This window comes from Pseudochaenichthys georgianus, unplaced genomic scaffold (assembly GCF_902827115.2).
Source record: "Pseudochaenichthys georgianus unplaced genomic scaffold, fPseGeo1.2 scaffold_723_arrow_ctg1, whole genome shotgun sequence".
NCBI classification, from domain to species: Eukaryota; Metazoa; Chordata; class Actinopteri; order Perciformes; family Channichthyidae; genus Pseudochaenichthys; species Pseudochaenichthys georgianus.
The window spans coordinates 54,306-81,481 of NW_027263276.1; the positions used below are offsets into that span (position 1 = coordinate 54,306).

At 44.8% G+C, this 27,176-nt stretch overlaps 1 pseudogene; it reads right to left on the reverse strand.

Moving 5' to 3' along the window:
- Positions 1–4,454: 4,454 nt before the first annotated feature.
- On the reverse strand, positions 4,455–27,176 carry LOC117444075 (ornithine decarboxylase-like; annotated as a pseudogene).

Genomic DNA, 27,176 nt, shown 5'->3' on the forward strand with positions numbered 1-27,176 from the left:
GAGGTTTTAGAACGAACCAGAATACATGATTAGACTTTTCCTGGAAGACGTTGTTAGAACGTACCAGAATACATGATTTAGACTTTTCCTGGAAGACGTTGTTAGAACGTACCAGAATACATGATTAGACTTTTCCTGGAAGACGTTGTTAGAACGAACCAGAATACATGATTAGACTTTTCCTGGAAGACGTTGTTAGAACGTACCAGAATACATAACATGCTTAGACTTTTCCTGGAAGGCGTAGCTACGCACGGGTATAAAAATGAATATGAATTAAGGTTTTAGATAAAAAATATAACCCCAGCATGAGATGTTTTGTATGATTATAATTTGTTAAAAGGTAAAGACTCTGTACTGGTTTGGACCTACTTTTTCTTCAAATAAACTGATCTCACCTTTTGGATTGGGACAATAAAAGGGAAAATCTGTGCTCTCCTCCCCTGCTTCAAAGGTAAGACTGCACCCTGCCACACACATGTTTAGGTAGGAACACACCCCATTTACTGATACCAAAATCCTTCAGGATCGCTTAAACAGATTAAAAGAGTTGTCTGAATAGAAACAGCAGTTAATTGAACCTGGTTCTTCAGGAGTTAATAGAGGTGAGATCTTGCTGACGTTTGGTGGATCTGAGCCAAGCAGTAAACTTACATAGACTCAGTAACTTCGGTCAGGTCAATTAGTGGGTCAGAGTAATTTACCGGAATAAATTATCAGGACCTCACCTATACTCTAAACAGTCCGCATCTGTAGCCTGGTATTGTCTCATTATACCGCACTCTCAATGAATGCAAAGTAAATATGTGGGGGAACAAAGTTCAGCTGATCCAACAGAGATTATAAAATATGACAAAACACTCGACAGCTGATGCAGCTGTTGCCACGTAATAATGAACGGACGTCGCTTTAATATGACCGCTCAGAGGAGAGGAGTTCTCATTTATTTAAACGTCTGCTGCTTCCCCTCCTCTCTCCTCGGCTCCCCTCCTCGGTCCTCCGCTCGCATCTCCTGTGGGCGGGACTAAGTCTCGAGGAGGGGAGTCGAAGAGGGGACATTTAAGAATTGAGAAGCCTCTATAGTGTCTTGAGCCTTGACAGTCCACAGTCTCCTCACTGTCCGAGTGACATAGATGATAGATGCTCAAGTTAACTATGTATGACATTTGTATCAAAATGGTATGTATGTGCATCACTATGTGTGCAGTATGTACTGTATAATGTACACATGTAGAGCTGTACATCACTATGTGTGCAGTATGTACTGTATAATGTACACATGTAGAGCTGTACATCACTATGTGTGCAGTATGTACTGTATAATGTACACATGTAGAGCTGTACATCACTATGTGTGCAGTATGTACTGTATAATGTACACATGTAGAGCTGTACATCACTATGTGTCCAGCGTGTACTGTATAATGTACACATGTAGAGCTGTACATCACTATGTGTGCAGTATGTACTGTATAATGTACACATGTAGAGTTGTACATCACTATGTGTGCAGCGTGTACTGTATAATGTACACATGTAGAGCTGTACATCACTATGTGTCCAGCGTGTACTGTATAATGTACACATGTAGAGTTGTACATCACTATGTGTGCAGCGTGTACTGTATAATGTACACATGTAGAGCTGTAGAAAAGACATGGTGTACAGACAGTACACACTCTGACTGTACAGTCACTACAGTGTGTACTACAGTGTGTACTGTACAGTAGGTGTGTAACAGTGTGTACTACAGTGTGTACTGTACAGGAGGTGTGTCACAGTGTAATGCGTATGGTCTACTCTACACGTTAGGCTCAGTCAGCTCGGGGACTGCTCGGTTACTCTAGTTTGGTAAATGAAAGACATGTTTGAAGTTTGTAGCAGTTCACTGTCGTTGCTGTGTCAGAAGTCATTTGTAGACTAAGCGTTTTTTTACATTTGTACTTTGTAGAGACATGTTCCACGAGCTGGAAGGGAGCGCAATAAACCTGACGAGTTTGGATTTGAGTTAATTATGAGTTCATTTTCAATTGATAATTAGCTCACAATAAGTTCACTTTAGTTACTCACACAACTTGACACAAGCCATGGGTTCAGGTCCGGACTCAAGTCCAGAGGTTCAGGTTCAGGTCCGGACCTGAACCTGAACCTCTGGACTTGAGTCCGGACCTGAACCGGAATGTGAGTCCAGGTACGCAGCACTACTGACCGGTGTTGACCAGAGTTACATTTGAACTATAGAGAGAGTTGCTGGAACTCTGTCCTCATGTAAACTTTTGAACACTTTCAAAAGTGTAGTTTTAACTCAAAACAGTGTGGACCAAGATAGACACTTTAAAAGTGTTGTATTTGACTCTATAAGAGTTAAATTAGCGCTGCTGATTTTGATAACACCTCTATCTCTGTCAGCTGACGCCAACAGGCAGGAACAGGGAGACACACCACTGAGAGCACAGCAGCCAAGGTTACAGGTGAGTGTGCTCAGTCAGGACGGAACTGATACACTGGGTCAAAGTTATGGGCTTTGGAAAAACAGCTATCAAAGAAGGGGATGGTCTGTTAAGCAACGTGTGTTTCCAGTGTTAGGTCATTATTGAAGAGTTGTTGGTTCCCCTCCCTCTCTCTTCACTGACGTGTGAAGACACATATTTAAACTGCTCTTCATATTATATTATACTCTATAGAATCCCTTGAGACGGCAGAGGACTCTGAATATGGAGAAGCACGCAGCCTCAGGTGAGATTAAACATCATGTGAAGTTACTTCTCATTTAATTGCATACAGGAGTTTTCCATATTATAAAATATAATTATATATTATATATATAATTAAAAACGAAACTTAATATAATCAAATATAATTCAGGATAATCCGACGTGTAGAATGCGTTATATTTCACGTTTCCCTTTGATCGACATACCTTTAACCACTTTCTCAAGTTTAGACACATCCTAAAAATTACAATGACCAAGTATTCTATGCCATGTCTGGATGTCATGACAACATCATCAGTATTTGCATCCTCTACTGTGCTAAGGTAATATAGCCTACCATACACATCCATTTTAAACTTAGTACCATTTTGATGAATCAGCCACTCATCACCGTCCTTGAAGCGGACCTCAGCTCCGCTGGCTGTCGCTGCTTTCACGGAGAAAATGTCCTGTGGAAAAGATGGGATGTAAAGCGCTCGTTTGAGCCTCGTTTTCACTTGCCGTCCCTCGCTGTCGAGCAGAACAACTTCGGCTTCTCCTCTCATCTTCGCCATCCGGGTCGTTTTCGTTCCATCTGCCAGCTCTATCACATGGTCCTCGGGTCTAAACCTCTTATCGATTGTCTTAAACTTTGCCGGGTCATTAATCATGTGTGTTGTGGCACCACAGTCGACCATAAGACCTCTCCTATTTCCTACTTGATTCTGACAGTCACTTATTTTGAAAAGAATGATGCACCGGTATCATCCTCCGTGTCTCCATCGGCCTTCTTCACCTGATCACGGCCCAGCCCTCTGCCTCGGCCTCGCCCCCTTCCTCAGTGTGGCGTGTCCCACCGTCGCTTCTCTCGCCTCGCTAGGATCTCGTTAGGGCATGTCCTCGCCATATGCCCGTCTTTCCGCATGTGTAGCATTCAGTGTCGGCTAAGTCCATCTTCTTCCCTCTTCCACGTCCTCTTGTCCTCGCCCCGCTAGTCCTCATAATGCCGTCCTCGTCCACATTCATGTCACTCGTCCTATATTTGTCAGTGCTCTCATAGCTCCACAGTTTAGCTTTGAACTCACCGAACGTTAGACGGTCGTTGGTTTGAGTGACGTGCACGACGAACGGGTTGAAAGAGTCCGGTAGCCCCTTCTCTACCATGGCAATCTGCAACCCGTCACTGATATTTTCTTCGGCCCTTCTCAAAGACGTGAATATCGTCTCCGCTCGAATAATATAATCAGTAACAGTCTCGTTGCTTGCTTTGTGGAGAGAAGAGAGTTCACAGTACAGGCTCACGACTTGTGGTTTGTCCTTTCCCGCGTAGTGCTCTCGGAGTATTGCCAACGCTTTTCTTCCATCTCGTTTCGCGTCTCTCATTATGAGTGATAAACTCTTATTATCTAGACACTGCACTAATTCAGCATATGCCTCTGCATTCTTTGTTGCATCTTCTTCAAGTGCTCGTTCGTTGTTGTAGTCTATCGCTGGCTCTTCCAGGATAACTTCACTGAGGCCGCGCAGTTCCATGTGCGCCAAAAACCTCGTCTCCCATAACTCAAAGTTTTTCTCGTCACCGTCGAATAACAACTTAAACCACCTTTGGCCTTCTTGACTGGGCCCAGAGCCTGTTGCGTGAGACATTATATTCAGCAGAAGTCTCCACGTTTGCAGTCAACCAAAGTAGCTTGTAAGTATGCTAACGGACAGAAGAAACACACGACCACATCGCTCAGAGTTTGGCCTGGAGTACGGGCCGTTTATTGTAACTGCGCATGCTCATTAGCATCACCACGTTTCAGGCACATTCTGATGATGTCATACACATGAACTGAAACACGACTTTGTTATTATACAAATATGCTCAACATAACATAAATGTAATTTTAAGTTGGAAGAAAGTATAGTGGACCACATATGCAGTGAATGTAAATATCACAATATTCATGTTGTCCAACATTAGTCTCTCCAGGTTATTTCTTCACGCTGAGGTGTGACGGAGCTCTAAGAGGCGCCTCGTCTCCTCCGTCACCACGGGGAAAATCTTGGCTCTTTCAAAGCCGTTGAAGTCGGTGCTCAGAGAGACAGTGTACGCCCCCATGTGGTGGACGAGCAGCCAGTCGCCCACCTGCAGCTCAGGAATCATGGCGCTGTCCGACACTTTATCCAAGCTGTCGCAGGTCGGACCCCAGACCACCGAGCGGTACCTCACCTCGCCGAGCCCCACGGCCTACAGACAAGGATTTAAATATGAAATACAGACCAGAATTTACACCTTTACCTTTCAGTGTAGAGGAGAGCAGCGCTACAGTACGTCGTACTTCAAATGCGATATAAATAAATACACGAGAAAATAAATATCAATAAAATGTATTTAATTAAGTGTATTCCCTCTCCAAGCCTGAGTACAAGTACCTCAACATTGTATTTGAGTAATGTACTTCTGTAAATGTACTTTGTGTCTGTCCACCGCTGAGTATTAACCATGATCTATAAAAAGAGAGATCTTTAGAGAGTGGAGCTAATGGTCGTGTCTATGAGGGTGTTCACCCTGTGAGGAAGCAGCTGGATGGGGGGGTGAGCCGGGTCGTTGACGATGCAGCTCAGGGATCCATACACTCCATCGTTGATGTAATACATCATCTGTCCACCAGGGCCGCTCTCCTCACAGTCTGGAACACATCCAAAGAGGACTCACAATATGCAAACAGATGTTTAAATAACAGGAAAAGTAAATGATGCTTTGGTCCTCTGTCCCCTCGAAGTGTGCATTTCACCTGGAGACGAATTCAATACTAGTTAGCAATTTATCTGACAAGCTAGCGCTGCTTTTCCTCATAAAGTGAGATTACTCTTTTTGGCGATGACGTTCACTGCCAGGGTGAAGGCCGACTCCACGTAGAACCGGCCCGGTTCTGCAATGATCTGGACCCCACAGTCGGGCGGGAAGAATTTATCCAGCGCCGCATTTATAACGTCTGAAAACTGGTGGGGGGGGGGAAAGCACATTTTCAGAGGGATCACACCACACTAATAATAATAATAGATTTATTTTGTTAGCGCTTTTACAGGTGCTCAAAGACGCTTTACGGATATAGTGAAAAGAAAAGAACAACAAATAAATATATATAGTTAAAGTAAAATAATAGGTCAGGGCAGTCTCTGATGGGAACTGGGAAACTGTGTAGATATTAAAGAGATAACACAACCCATATATTCCTGAAGGACCTGTAATGCCCCCCCCCCCCCTCTTACTGGGAAGTCATTACTTTGTCACTGGAACGCTGCCTTGAAGAACTTCTGAATATTTCTGACTCAGTTTACCTCTTCAAATTTGACCTGACATTTGTCTCTGCCGGAGAAATCCACCGCCGATATCCAGGAGACTCATCTGAACGCCCAACACACTCTGAAACACACACACACACACACACACACACACACACACACACACACACACACACACACACACACACACACACACACACACACACACACACACACACACACACACACACACACACACACACACACACACACACACACACACACACACACACACACACACACACACACAGTCACACACACACACACACACACACACACACACACACACACACACACACACACACACACACACACACACACACACACACACACACACACACACACACACACACACACACACACACACACACACACACACACAGTCACACCAACACACTCTGAAATACATCAACACACTCTGAAAAAGACTCACGGCGATGTCGAACACTTGTCGTGCGTCGGCGATGGCTCTCTGAAAGGCCTGACTCGCGGTGCAGCCGCTGCCCACGTGGAAGCTGACGCCAATCACTGTGAGGTCCAGATCTACAGCGAGGCCCAGCAGCTTCTCCACCAATCCCAGACCAGCACCAAACTTAGAGCTGAGTCTCAGCAGCGAATCGGAGTCATCCACCGCGATCCGGAGCACCAATCTACAGGGGGTCGACCAATCAGGGATCAACCAATCACTGTTCAACCAATCACTGTTCAACCAATCACTGTTCAACCAATCACTGTTCAACCAATCACTGTTCAACCAATCACTGTTCAACCAATCACTGTTCAATAGGGGTGTAACGGTTCACAGAATTCACGGTTCGGTATGTACCTCGTCTTGGGGGTCACGGTTCGGCACGGGTTCGGTTCAACAAGAAAAAGCAAAAAAAAGTCCCAAATGCATAATTCCAGGTTTGTTTTTTATTTATTTAGAACAGCAGTGCAAGTTTCAGTTTAACAATAAGGAACTCGAACATTTTGAATAATTAACTTTATCATACAGTGAAAGGTAAGTTTGAGAAACCGGCTCGAGTTACACTTGTTGTTGTATTACATGGAGTGCTCTTAACATCCCGATAGCAATGAATATCTGAAGTGCTTTGACGAAAAATCCATAAAAAAATGTCATCTGTGGCGCTGTAAAAATCCAATCAAATCAAGTTTTATTTATATAGCACATTTATAAACGATTTTTGGTGGAGCCAAAGTGCTGGACATAAAATAAAAATAGCCTACAGTAGAGACACTTTACAGCAAATACAACAGCACAGACCCTCTGTCCTCAGACCCTCTGTCCTCAGACCCTCTGTCCTTAGACCCTCTGTCCTCAGACCCTCTGTCCTCAGACCCTCTGTCCTTAGACCCTCTGTCCTCAGACCCTCTGTCCTTAGACCCTCTGTCCTCAGACCCTCTGTCCTCAGACCCTCTGTCCTCAGACCCTCTGTCCTTAGACCCTCTGTCCTCAGACCCTCTGTCCTCAGACCCTCTGTCATTAGACCCTCTGTCCTCAGACCCTCTGTCCTCAGACCCTCTGTCCTTAGACCCTCTGTCCTCAGACCCTCTGTCCTCAGACCCTCTGTCCTTAGACCCTCTGTCCTCAGACCCTCTGTCCTTAGACCCTCTGTCCTCAGACCCTCTGTCCTTAGACCCTCTGTCCTTAGACCCTCTGTCCTCAGACCCTCTGTCCTTAGACCCTCTGTCCTTAGACCCTCTGTCCTCAGACCCTCTGTCCTCAGACCCTCTGTCCTTAGACCCTCTGTCCTCAGACCCTCTGTCCTCAGACCCTCTGTCCTTAGACCCTCTGTCCTGAGACCCTCACATCGTACAAGGAAACACTTCCAGAGAAAACCCACAGTTTAAAGGGAACATGGGAGAAACCTCAGGGAGAGCAGCAGAGGAGGGATCCTCTCCAGGACGGACAGACTGCGATAGATGCCGTGTGTAAATCCAAGAGATAATACATTTACAGCATAGAGACCGAATGTTAGGAAATGCATGTGTCTGTAATGAGAAGATGAATCCACGAGGATGTCAGCTACAGTCCTGTGGAAGCCATCAGGGAAGCAGCATGACGAGACCCAAGGCAGGACCGCAGAGACAGGTTTAGCCACGACCCGAAGTCCACCACTTAATCCAGAACTCAGGATAGAGGATCCAAGACACAGGACTACAGCAAGAGGATCAGCCTCGACTCCGGATCCCGGCGAAGATATAGATACAAAACAAGAAGAAAGATTTGGCTGGCACGACCAATCATCTGAGCCGGCTAAAGTAACTGGATGGTCTACCTGCCTGTCAGCCTTCCATCTGGGCACAAACTTATCTCGTGCCTCATTGGTCATGTGCGCGTTCGTGTGTGTTGGGGGAGGGGCTCTGTGAGGAAGTGGCAGATTTGTTTCCGGCTGTGTATTTTCTAATTCTAGCCACTCGAGCTGCTGTCTCCAACATGACATACCCCACCTTTGAAAACAAACCACAAACAGTAGCACACACACACACACACACACACACACACACACACACACACACACACACACACACACACACACTCAGATGGCCATATTATCTATAAAGGCTGATGTCAAACAAAAAGGTTCAATAAGCTGTAAAACTAAAAAGAATAATAATAATAATAACTGTATTTGAATAGCACCTTTCATACAGGGGATTGCAGTTCTTTACATCAGTAAGAATTAAGACATACAATCAGTGTAAAACAAGCAGCGAGAGCAAAGCATAAAGTGGCTTCCCTAATATTGTTGGGTAACGTGTTCCACAGTTGTGGGGCGTAGTTTACCAAGGCTGCATCACCGATCTTCTTAGGACTCTTTCTGGTGACCTCTAACAGACCTGCATCTGATGATCGCAGTGTTCTGGCGGGTGTGTAGTTCATTAGAGAGTCAGCCATGTAGCTGGGTCCTTGTCCACTTAGAGCTTTGTATGTGAGGAGAAGCACCTTCAAATCAATTCTAAAAGTTACAGGAAGCCAGTGTAGAGTAGCTAAGACAGGAATGTCTTGAAAATATTACAAAATAAATAATAAGATAGTGTTTCAATCACTTTAAAATCACAATCAATAAAAGCCAGGGTCCTCTCCTGTTGCATAAGGGCGCAGCATAGCCGTTGAAAAACATATGCCAAAAGCTTCCGTTATTTCTGTTGGTCTCTCGGCTCTCGTGTCTATTGGCTTCTTAAAACCAGCGGGGATCAGCTGCTGAACTGCTGTTGTCTTTTGTCGGGCTCCGAGGATTGCCAAATCTGGGTGATGCCTTCTGATATGATTTAGCATGTTTGGCGTGTGTTACCATTAGCATACCGCACCGCTGTCGAACAACGCCGACACACCATCCTCCCGATCCACCATCCTCCCGATCCACCACTCGCACTCCATCGTTATTGTAGTCCACAAGGAACCCGAAATGTTCCCACACAACTGATTTAAAAGAAGGTGGTGGGTTCTAGCTCCTGTGTGTTATCTGAAATCGCCATACTAACTTTTCTTCTACTTGTATTTTGTTTGTTTTGTTGTGTTTTCTTCTTCTTCTTCTTCATTTTTTTACCACTTGTAAAAAAAAGGCGTATTCGTCGTGTGACTGCATGCACCGAACCTTGACGTCCGAACTGTTCAACCAATCACTGTCCAACCGATATATACAGTACAAGAACACTAAATTATGTTTGTTAAAAGACGATTATTTTAGTTTTCCCTACATTGAAACACTCAAGTAAAGTACCTCAAAATTGCACTGAAGTACAGTAAAGGAATACATGTACTCAGTTACTGTACCCCTCTGCTAATGCGAGTGCTAACAGAGACAGGTGGGCTCACCTGGCCTTGGGGTGACAGAGAGAGATCTTTCTGAGCTCTTCCTCGCTGTCAAAGGTCATCGTTTGGACTCGGTGAGCGGCGGCGAATCTGATGTGAGACATGGGTTTGGTTGTGTGAGCGAAGATGATGTTATCAGGAGAAACGCCGAGGTTCAGCACCATCTGGATCTCAGCCTGCAGGGGGAGGGAACCAGTTCAAACTGGATCAGGGTGTTAGAGAGCAGGGACCTGACTGTAAGATCTGCTCTGTTGGTACAGATGACACTGACCTGCACCCGCAGACATACCGGTAAATATGCTGAACAATCCCAACGCAGTACACATGTTCACTCAACCAGCGCTTTACATTATATGTTTAAGACTTTCATACTATAATGTCAACAGATTTCACACTGTGTCAGGTTGGATGAAACCAATATTACGTTTAAATACAAAACATTAGGTTGAACTCAATACTTTAGCTTGCAACTGAGCTAATAGTCAGTACGTCAGTACGATCATTTATCAGTGAGGGGGTCCTGAACCCTCTTCCCTATACGTTCCCTCTCTAGTCTGTATGCTGCTGAGTCAGGATGAATGCAAAGTCATTTCTAGATCTTCACAAGTTGTTCGTCCATCTTCTTGAGTTTTCATGCAAAGGTCCCTGATCTAAAGTGCTGATGGTCTGGGGTACCTTGCTCAGGTTTATCGTAATGTTTTGTGAAAAGAGAGTTCAATAATAGTGAAATTAGTTTGTATGCAATGGTTTAGTGATGGGAGTTACGGCTCTTTGAAGGGAGCCGGTTCTTATGGCTCCGTTCCTTTCCCGAGAGCCGTTCAAAAGAGACGGGTTTTTTTAAGTGGCGGTGGATATTATTTGATGGCTTTACAAATGTTGCACTCCACTTTATCGTTGCCTATGTTTTTGTTGAAGTGCATCCAAATGCTGCTGCGTTTTCGCTTTTGGCAAATATTTTCACCCGAAAATCACGTGGTCTACCTGTACCACTTGTTATGACTTCACTCTCTTCCGTTAAGACCCGCCCCTACTCTGCCTCTGATTGGTTAACCCTAACCCACAACATCTCCCTCCTCGTGCCCAAACCTAACCAATCAAAGGCACTCCTGCCTGAACCTAACCAATCAGAGTAGGGGCGGGTCTTCACGGAATGCACTTGGGAGGGAAAACAAATCAAGTTTTTTCATTGTTCACTTAAAGGCGAGTGGATTTATGGCAGGCAGTGAACCAATGATAAAAAGAATGGCTCTCACCAAGTACGACTCGGTTCCCTTCGTTCGTACCAAAGCGCCGTTTAAAAGAATCGAATCGTTCGTGAACGTAACATCACTACAATGGTTTAACTGGTCCCCGGTCTAAAGTACTGACGGTCTGTGGTACCTTGCTGGCGCAGTCAAACCCGGTGCTCAGCGCTGTCAGGACCCTCAGCACGGCGGGGGTGTTGTTGCACTTCACGGCGTAGAAAGGCTTCACTCGAGGGAGGAGAGTCAGCCACTGCTGGTGATGGTCAATCACAGACTGGAGGTCCGCCACCAAGAACGGCTCCTCGCTGTCCTGGAGGGAATATTCAGATGCTTTCATGAGGAAAAGTACTAATACTGCACTGAACAACACTGAAATACTGAAACCGGTTTTTCACTCTGACCCTGTTGCCGCTATAAACGCCTGAATTCCCCCACGGGGATAAAGAAAGTTCCATCTTATCTTACTTGATTAAATGTACTGAGTTTCCACCACTGGTGGATGAAGCAGTGTTGAGACCCTTGACGACTCCTCGACACTCACCTCTGATTGGAGCGTTTTGATTTGATCGTCTATGAAGTCGTTGATGGACCGTCCGTCGTCCAGAACGTGAACGTCACCAGAGGAGAAATCCTGCAGGGATGATCCGTTCATAGCTGCTGGTGAGGAATAACATGGATTCGTCAACAAAGGGTTAAATACATCTGACAGGTTCTGAGGATAATGAGAACGCTTTGGGAAATAAGACAGTAGACGAAGCAACAAGATGTAGAAGTAGAAGAAATCCATTTACATAAAACAGCTGATTCTTAAATGCACTGTTCTGCCCGACACAAGTTTGTGAAGTTTTACCGCGGCAGCAAAGTCGTTCTCTGATATATATATATATATATATACACATATATACACAATGACTCCAAGCGGTTCTTTGTGTATGTGCACAACCGCATACGCAGGTCGTCTTCTCCTCAACCGATCTGGCCACCAGGTCTGTGCCCGCGTCACGGCTTCAACAGGACAATAAGAACTGCAACGTGTTAATTCTCACTGAGACTTGGCGCAACTCCTCTATCCCGGACTCCGCCATTGTTCCAGAAGGCTTCACTATATCTCACCAGGATCGGACTGCTAATTCAGAGAGAAGCAAGCGAGGTGGTGTGTCCATCATGACAAACAATAACTGGTGCACAGATGTGGAGATTATTTCTTCAGACTTTTCCCCTCATTTAGAGCACCTCATGATCACATGCCGGGCTTTTCATCTGCCGGGAGAGTTTACATGCGTGGTGATTATTGACAGGAAGAAGAAGGTGGCAGAAGAAAGTCCTGCCGAGATACTTTCAACACATCAGCTGCCCGACGCGCGGCGGAAATACACTGGACCATGTTTATTCCCCTTTCCGTCATATAAGGTTCTACCTCGCCCTCCCTTCGGCAAATCAGAGCACATCTCTCTGCTGCTGCCTGCTTACAAGCAGAAACTGACACGGGACAGACCGGTGACACGGACTGTACAACGCTGGAGTGAGGAGTCAGACTTGGCTCTGCAGCACTGCTTTGAATCTACGGAGTGGAGTGTGTTTGAGGATAACAATATCAACACCAGTGTTGGGACTAACGCGTTACAAAGTAACGCGTTACTGTAACGCTGTTATTGTTGGCAGTAACTAGTACTCTAACGCATTACTTTTTAAATTCAGTAACTCAGTTACCGTTACTACATGGTGCGTTACTGCGTTCGTTTTTTTATATAGTCAACAGCAGATCTCTCTCTCCCGTCAGATCAGACACGCGTTTATGTCCTTATCGATCAGATGCAGCTAGTTCTAGCTAATGATAGACTTCCTGCTTATTAACAGACACCTAAACAATAAGCGTCGCTATGCAACCGGGTGAGGCCGCAAAGTATAGCGCAGCATTATGCATTTGTTTACATGCCCACCGGAACCCCGAGGCATTACCAACAGATCAACGCACAATCAAACCATCCAGGACATCTCTTTCTCCACGTGTTAGACATTAGAATGGACTCTTCTAGTTTGTCTGTCACTCTTCTAGTCTGTCTCTCACTCTTCTAGTCTGTCTCTCACTCTTGTAGTCTGTCTGTCACTCTTCTAGTCTGTCTCTCACTCTTCTAGTATGTCTCTCACTCTTGTAGTCTGTCTCTCACTCTTCTAGTCTGTCTCACACTCTTGTAGTCTGTCTCTCACTCTTCTAGTCTGTCTCACACTCTACGAGTCTGTCTGTCACTCTACGAGTCTGTCTGTCACTCTTCTAGTCTGTCTCTCACTCTTCTAGTCTGTCTCACACTCTTCTAGTCTGTCTCTCACTCTACGAGTCTGTCTCTCACTCTTCTAGTCTGTCTCACACTCTTCTTGTCTGTCTCTCACTCTACGAGTCTGTCTCTCACTCTTCTAGTCTGTCTCTCACTCTACGAGTCTGTCTCTCACTCTTCTAGTCTGTCTCACACTCTTCTAGTCTGTCTCACTCTTCTAGTCTGTCTCACACTCTTCTAGTCTGTCTCACACTCTTCTAGTCTGTCTCTCACTCTACGAGTCTGTCTCTCACTCTTCTAGTATGTCTCACACTCTTCTAGTCTGTCTCTCTCACTCTACGAGTTTGTCTCTCACTCTTCTAGTCTGTCTCTCATTCTTCTAGTCTGTCTCTCACTCTTCTAGTCTGTCTCACACTCTTCTAGTCTGGCTCTCACTCTACGAGTATGTCTCTCACTCTTCTAGTCTGTCTCACACTCTTCTAGTCTGTATCTCTCACTCTACGGGTCTGTCTCTCACTCTTCTAGTCTGTCTCTCACTCTTCTAGTCTGTCTCAAACTCTTCTAGTCTGTCTCTCTCACTCTACGAGTTTGTATCTCACTCTTGTAGTCTGTCTGTCAGTCTTCTAGTCTGTCTCTCACTCTTCTAGTCTGTCTCACACTCTTCTAGTCTGTCTCTCTCACTCTACGAGTCTGTCTCTCACTCTTCTAGTCCGTCTCTCACTCTTCTAGTCTGTCTCTCACTCTTCTAGTCTGTCTCACACTCTTCTAGTCCGTCTCTCACTCTTCTAGTCTGTCTCTCACTCTTCTAGTCTGTCTCTCACTCTTCTAGTCCGTCTCTCACTCTTCTAGTCTGTCTCACACTCTTCTAGTCTGTCTCTCACTCTTCTAGTCTGTCTCACACTCTTCTAGTCTGTCTCTCACTCTTCTAGTCTGTCTCATACTCTTCTAGTCCGTCTTTCACTCTTCTAGTCTGTCTCTCACTCTTCTAGTCTGTCTCTCACTCTACGAGTCTGTCTCTCACTCTTCTAGTCTGTCTCACACTCTTCTAGTCTGTCTCTCTCACTCTTCTAGTCTGTCTCTCACTCTACGAGTCTGTCTCTCACTCTTCTAGTCTGTCTCACACTCTTCTAGTCTCTCTCTCTCACTCTACGAGTTTGTCTCTCACTCTTCTAGTCTGTCTCTCATTCTTCTAGTCTGTCTCACACTCTTCTAGTCTGTCTCTCACTCTACGAGTCTGTCTCTCACTCTTCTAGTCTGTCTCACACTCTTCTAGTCTGTCTCTCTCACTCTACGAGTTTGTCTCTCACTCTTCTAGTCTGTCTCTCATTCTTCTAGTCTGTCTCTCACTCTACGAGTCTGTCTCTCACTCTTCTAGTCTGTCTCTCACTCTTCTAGTCTGTCTCACACTCTTCTAGTCTGTCTCTCACTCTACTAGTCTGTCTCTCACTCTTCTAGTCTGTCTCTCACTCTTCTAGTCTGTCTCTCACTCTTCTAGTCTGTCTCTCACTCTTCTAGTCTGTCTCTCACTCACAAAGGGAAATCATTTTGAGCGGAGAGATTTAGATTTGCCGACTAACGGGAACTCTGCCGTCTCCATGTTGTTGCTTGGCGGACGCGCTCGGCTCCTCTCGGCTGCTGCTCGCTCGGCTTCCGGGTGAGGAGGCATTCGCTCACCAACTTACAGCAGACAACATTACAAACATTTGAACAGGGGCCGTAATAGTGTAAATAATGTTTGTTTGGGCAGTTACAACTGAATGTAATGTGTTCTACTTGTTTCCATCTGGGAAGCCACCTGCCTTCATCAGATGGAAAACGTCTTGACTAGTGTTGGGACTAACGCGTTACTGTAACGCCGTTATTTTTGGCAGTAACTAGTATTCTAACGCATTACTTTTTAAATTCAGTAACTCAGTTACAGTTACTACATGGTGCGTTACTCCGTTAGTTTTTGTATATAGTCATCAGCCAGGTGAACAGAGATGAGAACAGTACTTAAGTACAGTACTTGAGTAAATGTACTTAAATACTTCCTGTGTCACATGCGGAGACGCGCTGTGGGCGTGTTTGTGTTGTTTACTAACAGGACTGTCATGGCGGCGGCGGAGCTCAAGTCTAGTTTCTCCACCTGGAGATATTCTCACTATTTCACTTTTGTCGAGCACAAAGAAAAGAACGTTTTAGTTAAATGTAAGCTGTGTCCTGGCGGGTCAAAGAGCCTATCTACTGCCCAAACCAGTCATTCAAATCTCTTAAAAAATCTGCAGAAACAACATGCTGGGACGAAGCTAGTAGCTAAGACCACAGAGACTCAGCCGACGCCACTCCACCTCCACCTGCACCTAAGCAACAGCGGCTGGATTTTAACCAAGGGACTGCTAGCCAGGGAGAAGTCGATAAAGCCATTGCACGGTATGTTATAGAACACATGCAGGCTATTGCTACAGTGGAGTCACTCGCTTTCAGGGAGCTAGTTAGCATGATAGCATGTCCGGGCGGCACACGGCATATGAAACGGAAAACTTTTTCCAACTACCTGGAGAAAGAATATACAAAAATGTAAAGCCAGCTAATATCGATGCTATCCAGATTGCATATAATGCAAGTTGATCAACAGATTTTATTATTCTCCAATGCAATAACAGTACTGAAATGAATGCTATACGGCATTCATATAATTTTTTAAGTAACTAAAACGTTACTTTTCACAGTAACGCATTACTTTTTGGTGTAAGTAATCAGTAAAGTAACTGAGTTACTTTTGAAATGAAGTAACTAGTAATGGTAACTAGTTACTGGTTTTCAGTAACTAGCACAACACTGATCAACACACACACGGACATCTGCTAAATTAGGAAATGCATCAATGACGTGGTACCGAAGGTTTCTGTACGAACCTTCCCGAATCAAAAGCCCTGGATAAACGGTGAGGTGCACTATCGTGCACAGAGGTGGAGATTCAGATGAGTTCAGGAAATCTAGATATGAACTCCGGAGAGCAATCAGCAGCAAAGAGACAATACAAAGAGAAAGTGGAATCTGACTTCAAAGGCTGTAACACCCGGAACATGTGGGCGGGACTAAGAACAATGACACTACAAAGGAGCAGCGGGGGGGGCTGCGGGAGTGTCTGCGTGCGCATCTCTCCCAGATGAGCTGAACTGTGTTTTTGCACGCCTTGAGAGCTGCCAGGCCGGGGGTGCACAGAAGGACCAGGAGCCCTGCCCTTTTGCTTTGAACAGGGCAGATGTGTGTAAATCCTTTAAAAGGGTTAACCCACACGAGGCTCCAGGACCTGATGGCATCCCTGGCCGTGTTCTCAGGGTGTGTGCAGTTCAGCTGGAAGAGGTGTTCACAGACACCTTCAACAGGTCCCTGCTGCAGTCTGTAGTCCCCATGTTTCAAACACTCCACCATCGTTCCTGTCCCCAAAATGACAATATTCACCAGCCTCAAAGACTACCGCCCAGTAGCACTCACCTCCTTCATCATGAAGTGCTTTGAGCGGTTAGTCAAAACACTCATCACCTCCTCCCTCCCTGACTCTCTGGACCCCCTGCAGTTTGCCTACAGAGCAAACAGGTCCACAGACGACGCCATAGCCCTCACCGTTCACACTGCCCTCTCACACCTGGACCAGAGGAACACATGTCACAATGCTGTTCATTGATTACAGCTCAGCCTTCAATACTATTGTGCCCTCCAAGCTGGTCATCAAGCTCAGAGACCTCGGGCTCAACAGCGCCCTCTGTGACTGGATCCTGAACTTCCTGACGGGCAGACCCCAGGCAGTGCGGGTGGGAAACATCACATCCTCCACCCTGATCCTCAACACTGGAGCCCCTCAAGGCTGCGTGCTCAGCCCTCTCCTTTACTCCCTGTTCACTCACGACTGCGTGGACACACACAGCTCCAACACCATCGTGAAGTTTGCTGACGACACGACCGTCATCGGCCTGATCACAGACGGCGGCGAGACGGCGTTCAGAGGAGGTCGAAAACTGACATCTTGGTGCCAGGATAACAACCTCCATCTCAACGTCAGCAAAACCAAAGAGCTGATTGTGGATTACAGAAAGCAGCAGGGAGAGGGACACGCCCCCATCGCCATCAATGGGACTACGTGGAGAGAGTCAGCAGCTTCAGGTTCCTCGGTGTCCACATCACCGAGGACCTGACATGGACTCATCACCGAGGACCTGACATGGACTCATCACCGAAGACCTGACATGGACTCATCACCGAAGACCTGACATGGACTCATCACCGAGGACCTGACATGGAGTCATCACCGAGGACCTGACATGGACTCATCACAGAGGACCTGACATGGACTCATCACAGAGGACCTGACATGGACTCATCACTGAGGACCTGACATGGACTCATTACCGAGGACCTGACATGGACTCATTACCGAGGACCTGACATGGACTCATTACCGAGGACCTGACATGGACTCATCACCGAGGACCTGACATGGACTCATCACCGAGGACCTGACATGGACTCATCACTGAGGACCTGACATGGACTCATCACCGAGGACCTGACATGGACTCATCACTGAGGACCTGACATGGACTCATCTCTGAGGACCTGACATGGACTCATCACCGAGGACCTGACATGGACTCATCACCGAGGACCTGACATGGACTCATCACTGAGGACCTGACATGGACTCATCACCGAGGACCTGACATGGACTCATCACTGAGGACCTGACATGGACTCATCACTGAGGACCTGACATGGAGTCATCATCCTGACCTTCTACAGGTGCTCCATCGAGAGCGTCCTGACCTTCAGGTGCTCCATCGAGAGCGTCCTGACCTTCAGGTGCTCCATAGAGAGGGTCCTGACCTTCTACAGGTGCTCCATAGAGAGGGTCCTGACCTTCAGGTGCTCCATAGAGAGGGTCCTGACTCGCTGCATCACGGCCTGGTACGGCAGCTGCACCGCCCTCAATCGTAAGGCTTTACAGAGGGTGGTGAAAGCCGCACAGCACAACACCAGGACGGAGCTGCCATGGAGGACCTCTACTCCCAGCGGCTCAGGAAGAAAGCCCTCAGGATTATAAAAGACCCCCATCACCCCAGCCACAAACTGTTCTGTCTGCTGCCGTCTGGCAGGCGGTCCCGCAGCATCCGGACTAAAACCACCAGACAGTTTCATCCCACAGGCCATAAGACTGTTAAACAGCTGAACTTTGAAACGACTTCCATAGCATTCATCTGGCTGCAGTTTAGAAATGATCTACCTAATATATCATATTCCAATCACTTGTATAGACTCTTATTGCACTATTTCACTATTTTCTTTTTGTATTGAGTTGCACTATTTGTTCAGTTTTTCAGTTGTATTGTGTTGCACTGTTGGAGGAGCCTGTGACCTCAGATTTTCATCAGGTAATGCCAGACTGGTTCTGCTCACCTTCAGTCAATAGTTGAATGTTTAATGAAGGTTTCACGTGGTTCAGTGTTGTCATAGGACTTTATCTACACATTATAAGTTAGACAGGAACCAGGTAGCATCTGTGTCTGTAATGCATCATTAATGTCAGGTGACTGAAAGCAGGTCATTAAAGGATCTGCTCGTTCCCTGGCTGTTTAATCAGTTTCTTCCCTCTTCCCTCACAGCAGTACACAGGGAGGGGGGCTCCCGACTTAGTGATAATGGACTGAGGCCCCAAAAAGGTGGTTGTGCCATTGTCGAGAATAATATGTTGCAAGTCCTGCACACTAGAGGCCATGACCTTTTTACACAAACACGGGAAGGTGTGTCTTATGCCATAGCCATAGAATATGTCCGGTCATGTCCAGTCCTGTACATCAGAGGCCATGCCCAGTTTCCACAAATATGGGTTTGGAGGAGGTGTCTTTAGGTTTGTATGTCCTGTTGTTGAGCATAAAGACATGGGCTTTTTGGAGAGAGCGAGAGAGGGGGGGGAGTTCCCCTGGTATGCTCTCTCTCAGAAAGCTCTGTCCCTCAGAGCTGGGTTAATAGCTCTCGCTAAGGTTCTCTCAGACTTGGTAAATATCTCTCAAATGTCTTTGTTGAATTCTGAGTGAATTTCTGGGTTGAATGAGTGGAATGATTTGATGTGTTTGTGAAGGCCCGCCACCCGTGAGGAACCTTCCTCTGCATTCATGCGGATAGGTGTGGGGTTTTGAATGTTATTCCCGACACCTGTCGGAATAAAGGTGTGGAATTGATGTGAATTGATTTGGTGAATGAAAGTTTTAATGTGCTTTTTATTATCACCGCTCTTTTATGAGGAGATGCCTCTAAATACTGTCGGATGATTTTAAATGTCACAGCTGAATTGGGCAGTTGAAGTTACAAATGTTGGTAATAAATGTAAAACTGTGAATTAAAGTTTCATATTAGAACATGATCACAGAATAATATGTTTAGTATGATTATAATGTTGTAAAGAGAGAAGGTAAAAACCCTGTATTAGTTTGGACCTATTTTTCTTCAAATAAACTGATCCCACCTTTTGGACTGGGAAAACAACAAGACACCTGCGCTCTGCTCTCCTGCTTCAAAGGTAAGACTGCACCCTGCCACACTCACACTTAGGTAGGAACACACCTCATCACTGATATCAAAATCCTTCAGGATCGCTTCAACAGATTTAAGAGAGTCGTTTCTGTGTTAGCTACACTGACTAGCAGTGTGTTGTAGTATTCTGTGGTTAGCATTTGTGTGTATATTACATTATATTACATCACATTGCATTTAGCTGACGCTTTTATCCAGAGCGACTCACAATAAGTGCGTTCGACCAACAAAATACAAACTTGAAGAAAACAGAATCATAAAGTACATCAGGTTTCATAGGCAAGGCAAGGCAAGGCAAGTTTATTTATATAGCACTTTTCGACGCAGGGTAATTCAAAGTGCTTTACAAAAAAAAAAAAAAAAATGAAAGACATTAAGCATTAAAAAAGAAAAGCTAATAAAATAAACATTAAGGAAAAATACATGGATAAAAGTTACAGTGCAGTCTAAAATATGAATAGTTCAATTAAACATTACAAGAAAAAGTACATGGATAAAAGTTACAGTGCAGTTTAAGATATGAATAGTTCAATTAAAAGCAGCGACAAAAAGAAAAGTCTTCAGCCTGGATTTAAAAGTAGTCAGAGTTGCAGCGGACCTGCAGGTTTCTGGGAGTTTGTTCCAGATATTTGGAGCATAATAACTGAACGCTGCTTCTCCATGTTTAGTTCTGACTCTGGGGACAGAAAGCTGACCAGTCCCTGAAGACCTGAGAGATCTGGATGGTTCATAGTTTAGCAGGAGGTCAGTAATGTATTTTGGGCCTAAACCATTCAGTGCTTTATAAACCAGCAGCAGTATTTTGAAATCTATTCTTTGACACACAGGAAGCCAGTGTGAAGACTTCAGAACAGGAGTGATGTGATCCACTTTCTTAGTGTTAGTGAGGACTCGAGCAGTGGCGTTCTGAATCAGCTGCAGCTTTCTAATAGATTTTTTAGTGAGACCTGTGAAGACACCATTGCAGTAGTCGAGTCTACTGAAGATAAAGGCATGGACAAGTTTTTCCAAATCCTGCTGTGACATTAGTCTTTTAATCCTAGATATGTTCTTTAGGTGATAGCAGGCTGATTTAGTAACTGTTTTAATGTGACTGTTGAAACTCAGGTCAGACTCCATGACTACACCTAGATCTCTGGCTTTATCTGTTGGTTTGAACATTGCAGACTGAAGCTCAGCGCTAACTTTTAAACGTTCTGCCTTGGCTCCAAAGACCATTACCTCAGTTTTATCTTTGTTTAATTGGAGAAAGTTCTGACACATCCAGTCATTGATTTGTTCAATGCACTTACTCAGTGTTTGAATTGGAGCATAGTCTCCTGGTGAAATTGTTACGTAAATGTGTGTGTCATCTGCATAGCTATGGTAACTTATTTTGTTGTTCTTCATTATCTGAGCCAGTGGTAGCATGTAGATGTTAAAGAGAATAGGCCCCAAGATGGAGCCTTGAGGAACCCCACATGTCATATTTGTCAACTCAGATGTGTATTTACCTATAGAAACAAAGTTGTTTCTATCCTTTAAGTAGGATTTAAACCAATTTAGAACTGTTTCCGAAAGTCCCACCCAGTTTTCCAGTCGGTCCAGTAATATGCTGTGGTCAACAGTGTCAAACGCAGCACTGAGATCTAATAATACTAACACTGAAGTTCTGCCACTGTCTGTGTTTAAGTGGATGTCATTAAAGACCTTTACAAGAGCAGTCTCAGTGCTGTGGTTTGGACGAAAGCCTGACTGGAACACATCGAAACAACTATTTAAATGCAAGAAATTACTCAACTGTTGAAAAACAACTTTTTCAATGATTTTACCTAGAAATGGGAGGTTTGATATGGGCCTGTAATTGTTCATTACTGAAGCGTCTAGATTATGCTTTTTTAAGAGCGGTTTAATGACTGCAGTTTTCAGGGCCTGTGGAAAAATACCTGAGTGAAGAGATTTGTTTACTATATGAAGTAGTTCTGAGGCCATGCAAGGCAAAACATCTTTAAAAAACCCTGTTGGAATAATATCAAGGCAGCAGGAGGAGGACTTCAGAAGTTGTATAATGTCCTCTAGGTTTTTATCATTCATCTGATGGAATTGTGTCATGATGTCTGAATTGATGTTAGGTGGACACAGAGACAACACATCTGCTGTTCCTGATGCAGAGGCACTGACTGCTTGTCTGACTTTCTGAATGTTGTCAGTGAAAAAGGAGGAAAAATCATTGCATGCCCTGGTGGATAGAAATTCTGAGGCTACTGACACTGGGGGGTTAGTTAGTCTGTCGACGGTAGCAAACAAGGCACGTGCGTTGTTTTTGGTAATGATGTCAGAGAAGAATGATTGTCGTGCGTTTTTCAATTCCAAATTATAAAGGCCAAGTCTCTCTTTATAAATTTCAAAGTGAACCTGGAGATTTGTTTTTCGCCACCTACGTTCAGCTTTTCGACACTCTCTTTTTTCTGTTTTCACGGTCATGGCCTTTCTCCATGGAGATATTTTCTTCATATAATATGAAGAGACGCCCTCCCCCTACACACTCCCCCTCCGTGAGGGAGTGAACTCCGTGGAGTGACACACGAGGCTCCTCCTGTCAGATGGAGTAAACACAGCAGCAAGCTTTGGGACGGCCTCCCCTCTCTCCGGCAGAAACAGGAAGTGCCGTAACTGTATGTAACAACGGTTTCAAATCAGCATCTCTTGGACAAAAACTTTAAATGAATAACTCAAATAAAACTCCAAACATCTTTCCTTGTGTTAGCCTACTTTTTTGTAAAGCTCTTTTAGTTTTAAATCTGATGTTTATAAGCTTCTTAGTTTTTGCAACAGTCTGTAAATATACACAACTTTATAATAAAATGCACACATGTACCTTTTTCTAGACCAGTGGTCACCAACCTTTTTAAGACCAAGATCACCGACCTCGGCCTCGGTGAAAGGCGAGATCTACCTATTGCAGAATTGAGTGAAAAAGACGGCCCAGACAGTGCTTCCAATTTGAGGCCTTTTATAGGCTAATTGCATCTGAATTACTATGAAGGGTCCATAATCAGCTCACAGCATAGCAGGGGTAAAGTGCTATTTTTTACGAGTGGGGGCGGATCTCACCTCCTCTAGGGGGGTCCTCACCTCCTCTAGGGGGGAAGATTTTTTTTTAAATATTGAAGTTGAAAGCATCAATCTGGTGCACTTTGAGAGCAACATGAAGAGATCTATGGATACCTCAGCACCCATATGAAACACAGATTTTCTTTATGGATATTTTACAAACCACTCCCCTTTTAAACTGTATTCTTGTTTTACTGCCATATAGTATTTCATACCTGTTTTTCATGTATTCTCTTACTGTTTGTATAACTATAATGATCATATGAATGTGTGCCTCGGAAATAATCTTTTGAATAATTTGTGACAAAACCGTTCTAAACACTCAGAGTCCTTAAGCTCACCTGAGCCCCTCAGACTGAGAGGGGAGGACCCTCCTCCAGCCTGTTGTGGAAACAGCTCCTTATGTCCGTTAGTGCAGCTAGCTAACCAGATGCTAACATCACGGTCCCCGCTAGCACCGGTCCCTCTCTCTCCCTCTCTCTCCCTCTCTCTCTCCCTCTCTCTCCCTCTCTCTCTCTCTCTCTTTCTCTCCTCTCTCTCTCTCTCTCTCTCTTTATCACACTAAATGTGCTATTGCCACACACACACAGAGCCGAGCTTGAATGACACAAGCACACGTGTATTTCCATGCAACTCTCTGATTGGTCTGGTGACTTGCCTCTGTTGCATTCACTGAACACGGGAAATTGCAGTCCTGCCGTCCTCTCTTGAGTCATGATGAGGTTCACGTAACACACGGTTAATGTATTATATTATTGAAGTGTCTCAAATATACGTCAATCAAGTGGCACCTGCTAACGGGGGTGGTGGATGATAGGTTTGGTGGTAGGATCGCGATCGACTGGTTGGCGACCACTGTTCTAGACTAAGCACAGGTGATGCTGATGTAGCAGGACAGACTGTTCAGCCCTATCACCACACGGGGCAACCTTTAGAAAGAGGGGTCGGTGTCGCTCTGGCTCCCTCTTGCTCTTTGGCAGGAAGGCCACTTCCGGGTTCCGCTGACGTGCTTTCTCCGCTGGCACCGGTGAGTTTGCAGTGGCTGCTGTTTGTTGTACACCTAGCATGACAATTAGCCTAAATACTAAATGTATCGCTGGTTGGAGACCCTTGCAGGGATCCTGCAGCCCATGTCTGCTGCCGCTGTACATGAAGCTCTCCTGCTGTGTGTTTGTCTGAACTTGGCCTGATCGGTAGGTAGACCTTCTGCGAGTATCATTCTTCCTGAATGTTCTTAAGCTAGTATTGCTATCGTAACATCACCTTAAACTTAATGTCTTATAGGCTCTGCGCTGGAAGCGTGATAAAGGACTGCTGTTTTGCCTCCACGACTGTGTTGAATCCACGACTGCTCTAAGTTTACGAGGGTCTTGCCTGCCTGACTGTTGCCTGGACGGCTGGTCTGCCCTCACGGCTGTGTCCGTCTGCACAGCCGGCTTGCCTGCCCTACTGTGCTTCACCGCTACACTACTGTCTGGCGGGTGTTGCTCTTGGCCTACATTAGCCGCATTCACACCGCAGGACTTTCCCTGGTACTTTGGTTCTTTAGTTCCGTTAGTACCAATAATGTCGCGTTCACACCGCCGGGACTACTCAGTGAACTCTTTTGGCCATTTCCAGTCCCTGCTAGAGAGGTGGTACGAACCTGGTGATAAAAGAGTGTCAATATATATTCTATTTCTATTGGCTGGGCGAATTGCAAACCACGCCCCGTTAGACTCTGAATTTGTTTTGTTAGGCAGCCATTTTTTTCCTCGCTACAAAACCACATCCACACCTGAGCGGTGGGATGATGAGGAAGTGTCGGCGCTTCTGGCAATTTACTCTGAGGACGGGATGCAGCAGCTTCTCCAGAAAGCAGTTCCCAACTTCAAATGATTTGAGCGATGTTCGCAAAAGCTACTTGAGCTGGGAATCGTGCACAGTGCACACGGATGCCGGGTAAAAATAAAGAAACTCAGGCAGGACTATAACAAAATTAAAGACCACAATAATAAGAGTGGTAACGATAGAAAGACCAGTAAATGGTACGAGCGCTTGGATGATCTGCTCGGCCAGAGACCCTCGTTCTCCAGGACAACGGCGACCATCGACTCGGGAACGCTGCTGTGGGAGCTCGCTGAAACGGCGGATTCAGTCGGCTGTGAAGTGAGCAACGGCGACAACGACGAAGGTAAAATAAACTGCTTGTACTGGGGTTTTTAATATGCACATTACTGGTCTCAGATGTACTTTTATTTGCTCAGGACGAGGATCAGATGATGCTTTTACACAAGGCCCAGGAACCAGAGGACAGGGTGATTGCGATGATGGAGCGCCAGGATGAACGGGACGCAGTCTTGGCGCAGCACATGGAGCGACCAAAGGCTTTTCAGCAGGGCTTTCTGGGAGTGCTTTCAGAGCTAGTGAAGTCCAACAGGCCTTCCTCCCTGTAGTATTGTTTTAAATATTGACACACAGCGGTGTTTCCTGGACCTGGAAACATGCAGGGCCCACAGTTCAACTCTTACAGTGTATTTGTATATATTTTTTACAAGTGTCTTTTGTTTGGGTACATTTTATTTAAGTTGATTTTCTATTGTTATTATATATATATATATATATATATATTGCCACTGTTTTTTAATACTGACACCTGACTTGCACTAAGGTGTGTCTGCTGCTATATATATTGCCACTGTTACATTGTTTTGAAACTACTTTATTTTACATTTCACACTTTTATTTAACTTCAATTCACATGCATACGACACACCTGCAACAGCGTGATGCCGTATTGTTATGTCTTGACTGTGCAATAAAACAAACTGGGGAAGCTTTAGTTATTGCGTCCCACCCACAATATGTGGCTTTGAAATGGATCATTTCATTGTATTTCAAAATGGCGTCCATCAACACAAGCACTATTTATTTATTGAAAGAGAAATGGTTAAGTTTGTAAATACCAGTGTTGTGAGTTCAATATTTTAATGAATTATAGTAAGGGAATATCTTAGGAGTTAGTGTACCGAGTTCCTCTCAGGAGGATATATAATAAAGGTGTGTTAACTGCTGAGCCAATTTACTGTGCATACGACTGTGACGGGGTTCCATTGTCCGTCCGAAACATGGCTTAGTCGGTTGTTTAAGCTCCAAAAACACTTTATTTATATCAGCAACAAAAAAAGAATAGCGAACCAGCACAAGTTAGACAACAAAATAAAATCCACAAACAGGCCGTCCCTCACTCATTCAGAGTAAACGTGTTCTGGCTGTTGCCTTCTCTGCAACAAACCCCCGAACACGTCCCAGCTGTTGCCTTCTCTGCAACATTCTTCAGAGTCACACAGTCCAAAAAAAAACCACCAACAAGGAACCAACACCGTCCCTTTTGAACCCATGGCCCCTCCCACAGGCTCACGGTCAACAGGTGACACAATCAACTCAAAACCACATTTCAACATAAATGTAATTTCCTCAAACATGAGGAAACTATCTGAACCAAACATACACAGGTTAACTACGTCTTAACAGTCATTCCCCATCATTAATAAACACAACATAAATAATAAATTGCATGGTTCATTTGACGGAAGAGAGCAGGAAATGTTTCAGTTATCTCACTTAAACTGTTAAGCAACAGTCCAGAAGCATTGCACATGTTTTATAATCCACTGTGAACCTTCACTCAACTAAGAACATGTACTGGACCTATCCCGACTCACTTCAGATCGCATAAAACCAAACTAAAGCTTTCAGTCATTTATAACTATAACTTTAAACTCTGTCATGTCAGTTTTTCTCAGAATTCTGACTTTCGACATTTCTTTGAATTTTTTCTCGGAATTCAGTTTTTTGGTGAAAATGTACTATTTTTATAATAAAAGACTCAATCATTAAATGTTTGACTTTATGATTTATTTCCAGAGATCCAACCTTTTTTTTTATTCTGTCTTTTTCAGTTAATACCATTTACATTTAGTGTATACGTTTAGAGCAACGTGAAATATAACGTATTCTACACGTCGGGTTATCCTGAATTATATTTGATTATATTAAGTTTCGTTTTTAATTATATAACCCAATATGGAAAACTCCTGTATGCAATTAAATGAGAAGTAACTTCACATGATGGTTAATCTCACCTGAGGCTGCGTGCTTCTCCATATTATGA